Source organism: Pieris brassicae, unplaced genomic scaffold (assembly GCF_905147105.1).
Source record: "Pieris brassicae unplaced genomic scaffold, ilPieBrab1.1, whole genome shotgun sequence".
NCBI lineage: Eukaryota > Metazoa > Arthropoda > Insecta > Lepidoptera > Pieridae > Pieris > Pieris brassicae.
Genome location: NW_025576076.1, coordinates 10,001 through 15,000, shown reverse-complemented (window position 1 = coordinate 15,000; position 5,000 = coordinate 10,001). Strand labels below are relative to the sequence as shown.

General features: G+C 48.1%; 3 non-coding genes across 3 annotated transcripts in view; all 3 read left to right on the top strand.

Moving 5' to 3' along the window:
• Nucleotides 1-1,647: 1,647 nt before the first annotated feature.
• Nucleotides 1,648-3,553, top strand: LOC123719448. Its single transcript, XR_006755508.1, has one exon. It is a non-coding gene; the product is annotated as a small subunit ribosomal RNA (ribosomal RNA).
• A 351-nt stretch (nt 3,554-3,904) lies between these two features.
• On the top strand, nt 3,905-4,061 carry LOC123719445. The gene has a single exon (XR_006755506.1). It is a non-coding gene; the product is annotated as a 5.8S ribosomal RNA (ribosomal RNA).
• Nucleotides 4,062-4,890: 829 nt separating this feature from the next.
• The window catches only part of LOC123719449, a 3,949-nt gene continuing 3,839 nt past the window's right edge, over nt 4,891-5,000 (top strand). The window contains exon 1 of the ribosomal RNA XR_006755509.1: nt 4,891-5,000. This exon is cut by the window's right edge and continues 3,839 nt beyond it. This is a non-coding gene — a ribosomal RNA (large subunit ribosomal RNA).

Genomic DNA, 5,000 nt, shown 5'->3' with positions numbered 1-5,000 from the left:
ACATATTATTAATAAATATAATTGTTTTTTCTTTTCTTCAAATAAACCCACATTGCCATTTCTCTGAGCGTGTGCTGCGAGCTTCAACGAGAAACATTCGGCGCGAAACTGTCGAGCGGCCGGCCGTCGCGCGCCGCACCTGTACGAGAAACATTTTCCTCTGACGTTGCATCGGAATAATTATTATAATTCATTATTATACATACATACATACATACATACATACATACATACATACATACATATTATTAATAAATATAATTGTTTTTTTTGTTTTTTCTTTTCTTCAAATAAACCCACATTGCCATTTCTCTGAGCGTGTGCTGCGAGCTTCAACGAGAAACATATCTATCAATACAAATGTCTATGCAAAAAAAAGAAAACAAACAAAATCATATCAGTCAATAAAATAAATAATAATATTTTTTTACTACTACTACTACTACTACTAGTACTACTACGTGCTACTACTGCACGCCAATACACATACATAATAAAATGAAAAATCGTCTCTCTCTCGCTCGCTCTACGAGAAACATTCGACGTCCGCTCCAATGCCGACGCGGACTATTGCTCTCGGTATAGATGTGGAGCGAAACAGTCGTGCGCACAGCGTCGACTCGTTCTCGTTGCCGCGCGTCGTTCGTCTCAAATAGACACGAACGACGGACGAGAGAGAATGTGTTCTTGTTTTTGTGTTTGTGCGAAGTGTGAGAATATTATATACATATATTCGCGCATGGATGATATAGATATGGGTATGGATTTTCGGAGGAAATTATATCAAATTCGTATTTCGAATGCGAGACCGCCGAGATCTTTCCCAGCTCTCTCTCTCTCTGTGTGTGTGGTGTATAGTACATTTTATATATCTCTCTTGTGTCAACACAAAATAACAAAGAATATACATACTACTCCTCCTCATATTTTATATAATATAATATAAAATTATATTATAGCACCGCGTTCGCAGACCGTATGGTGATGTTACCAATCGACCAAGATTTGGGACCGTCTCCCCCGGTGTTATCTGTGATGTTAAAAGAATACGCTTCTAGGCACACCTCAACGCAGGGCGCCTAGCGTGTTCGACACGTGCGCGGTCGCCACGGCGACCGTATATGGAAAGAATGTATAAAAGAGGACGCACACGCGCCCATCGTCGAAACGGTGTGCGCAGCGTCGTGTTGGAATTTATCCCTCAAGCTCCGGGCGTTGATCGTATCTAGTGCGAATCATGCGTGTGTGTGCGCATGTAATTGCCAGCCGAGTTTTAATATGTTTACAATAACGTATTGAATAAAAATTGAGAAGTTGCGTTTAGATGAATGTTCAATTTTCAAATTGTCACAACATCGATTCCCGCCCGCGGGGTCGTGTTCGTTGCAGTTTTATGTCCCTCACAGTGGTCGAGCATCGTTGTACATCACCTCGTTGCGAGATCGTGACGGGACGGCCGCTCGTAGACCGGTCAAAGTTAGTCTATCGATATGAAGCGCGAACGTCGCGTCGCGTGCAAATTCGACGCGTTACGTTCACGCGTGTCGAGAAGGCGCGCGCGCAAGCGCGCGCCCCTCGACGCCGCCGAGCCAGCGGCTCGCCGAAGCCGCGTGACCGCGGTGTAGGCGTGTCGTTTGCGTAAGCAGCTCCCTGGTTGATCCTGCCAGTAGTTATATGCTTGTCTCAAAGATTAAGCCATGCATGTCTCAGTGCAAGCCGTATTAAGGCGATACCGCGAATGGCTCAATATATCAGTTTTGGTTCCTTAGATCTTACTCAGTTACTTGGATAACTGTGGTAATTCTAGAGCTAATACATGCAATCAGAACTCTGACCAGTGATGGGATGAGTGCTTTTATTAGATCAAAACCAATCGGCGGAGGGCCATGCGTCCGAAGTCGTTAATTTTGATGAATCTGGATAACTTTTGCCGATCGCACGGTCCAGTACCGGCGACGCATCTTTCAAATGTCTGCCTTATCAACTTTCGATGGTAGTTTCTGCGACTACCATGGTTGTCACGGGTAACGGGGAATCAGGGTTCGATTCCGGAGAGGGAGCCTGAGAAACGGCTACCACATCCAAGGAAGGCAGCAGGCGCGCAAATTACCCACTCCCGGCACGGGGAGGTAGTGACGAAAAATAACGATACGGGACTCTTACGAGGCCTCGTAATCGGAATGAGTACACTTTAAATATTTTAACGAGGAACAATTGGAGGGCAAGTCTGGTGCCAGCAGCCGCGGTAATTCCAGCTCCAATAGCGTATACTAAAATTGTTGCGGTTAAAAAGCTCGTAGTTGCATTTGTGCGCCGCGCTGTCGGTGCACCGCATCCGCGGTGATACTGACACGTCTGCGGAGCATATCGTCGGTGAGCCGGCGGTAAAACGCCGGTTCAATATCAAAATCCTATCGCGGTGCTCTTCGGTGAGTGTCGAGGTGGGCCGACAATTTTACTTTGAACAAATTAGAGTGCTCAAAGCGGGCTCAAAATGCCGCTTGAATATTTCGTGCATGGAATAATAGAATATGATCTCGGTTCTATTTTGTTGGTTTTCAGAACTCCGAGGTAATGATTAATAGGGATAACTGGGGGCATTCGTATTGCGACGTTAGAGGTGAAATTCTTGGATCGTCGCAAGACGAACATCAGCGAAAGCATTTGCCAAAGGTGTTTTCATCAATCAAGAACGAAAGTTAGAGGTTCGAAGGCGATTAGATACCGCCCTAGTTCTAACCGTAAATATGTCATCTAGCGATCCGCCGACGTTACTACAATGGCTCGGCGGGCAGCTTCCGGGAAACCAAAGATTTTGGACTCCGGGGGGAGTATGGTTGCAAAGCTGAAACTTAAAGGAATTGACGGAAGGGCACCACCAGGAGTGGAGCCTGCGGCTTAATTTGACTCAACACGGGAAATCTCACCAGGCCCGGACACCGGAAGGATTGACAGATTAACAGCTCTTTCTTGATTCGGTGGGTGGTGGTGCATGGCCGTTCTTAGTTGGTGGAGCGATTTGTCTGGTTAATTCCGGTAACGAACGAGACTCTAGCCTGCTAAATAGGCGTCGTCATTCAAGGTGTGCGCGACTCTCGGGGAGCGCAACTCACTGGCGACGTATTAAAATTCTTCTTAGAGGGACCGGCGGCTTCGAGCCGCACGAGATTGAGCAATAACAGGTCTGTGATGCCCTTAGATGTCCTGGGCCGCACGCGCGCTACACTGAAGGAATCAACATGTTCTCCCTGGCCTAGAGGCCCGGGCAACCCGTTGAAACTCCTTCGTGCTGGGGATTGGGGTTTGCAATTATCCCCCATAAACGAGGAATTCCTAGTAAGCGCGAGTCATAAGCTCGCGTTGATTACGTCCCTGCCCTTTGTACACACCGCCCGTCGCTACTACCGATTGAATGATTTAGTGAGGTCTTCGGACCGACACGCGGTGGCCTCACGGCCGTCGGCGTTGCTGGGAAGTTGACCAAACTTGATCATTTAGAGGAAGTAAAAGTCGTAACAAGGTTTCCGTAGGGGAACCTGCGGAAGGATCATTAACGTTGGTTTTTTCTTTTTGTTTTGTTGTTGTCAAAGACTCGCAAAAAAAGAAAAAAATACAAAAAACACGTGAATGATACGAATCAAAATCGAATCCGAGACGGTTGACTCTCTCTCGTCGATTCGCGACGTGTGCGTTGCGACACGCTTTGATTAGCGTTCGCTATCGCCTATTGATACTTTGAAATAATATTTTAATTTTTGTGTACAACCACGCAAATAAAAGAGATTTTCTTTCTTTTCATTTGTCGTACACGTTAATGATAAGTATTATTTTCAAATTTTTTTGTTTAATTTTTTCGCACCTTTTATATTTTCTCATACAAAAACACACACAAAAACAAAACGATTACCCTGAACGGTGGATCACTTGGCTCGCGGGTCGATGAAGAACGCAGTTAACTGCGCGTCATAGTGTGAACTGCAGGACACATTTGAACATCGACATTTCGAACGCACATTGCGGTCCGTGGAGAAATATCCAGGACCACTCCTGTCTGAGGGCCGGCTGCATAAAAACAAAAAGCCACACTGTTCGCGTGACGAGCGGCGATCGCTGCGACTCCGGTCGTAGCGCCGCATCTCTGTCGCGCGTGCAATTGACGGTTTCGCTAGGCCGCCGAGCGGCCGAACGATCCGTTCGAATATATGTTCGATTACGACTCGTCATCCGTATTGGCCGTGTTAAGCCACGTCTATACGATACTTTTGTCGCACAAATAAATTCTCCCCGCCGCACCGTGTCTCCCGCGGCACGGGTGCGCGTCGAGTCTTTACGCAACGACAACGACAACGACGACAACGACGTTCGCGTTTACGCGTCGCGCGTGTTTGCTCGCATCGTCCCGGTCCCGCATGGCGATCGCGCGACGGTCGGCGCCGGTGCGCGCGTCGACGTGTCTCGACGCTGTCGTTGAAAGTTGTCGCGTTCGGCTCAGTTTCTCTTACTCTCGCGAGAGGAAGCGAAACGCGCGCGCCCGCTGCTCTAGCGGTTGCGCCCAGTGTGTGCGTGCGGTGTTTGTGCAATTGTAGTGTGTACGAAATTATTGTGACGTGTGTTCTTAAAACGGACGGAACGATGCCGTCGTTAACGAACAACAACAGAAGAACCGCTTGGTGGTGTGCGATTGATTGATTTCGCGCAACGCGACATCTATGTGTCGCCACCACCACGCTGTTCGCAAGGTGCCGCGCCGCTTTCGTGCGAGCGCATATAATGTAGGCGGACTCGACGTCCGGAGGGCGCGTGGCGTCGTCGACGCGCTTGTAAAAATAGCGTGTCGCGTACGCCCGTTGCGCCGACGGATATCGCGTCTGCCTCACACCTTTTTATCGTTGGCCTCAGATCAGGGAGGATCACCCGCCGAATTTAAGCATATTAGTAAGCGGAGGAAAAGAAACTAACCAGGATTCCCTTAGTAGCTGCGAGCGAACAGGGATGAGCCC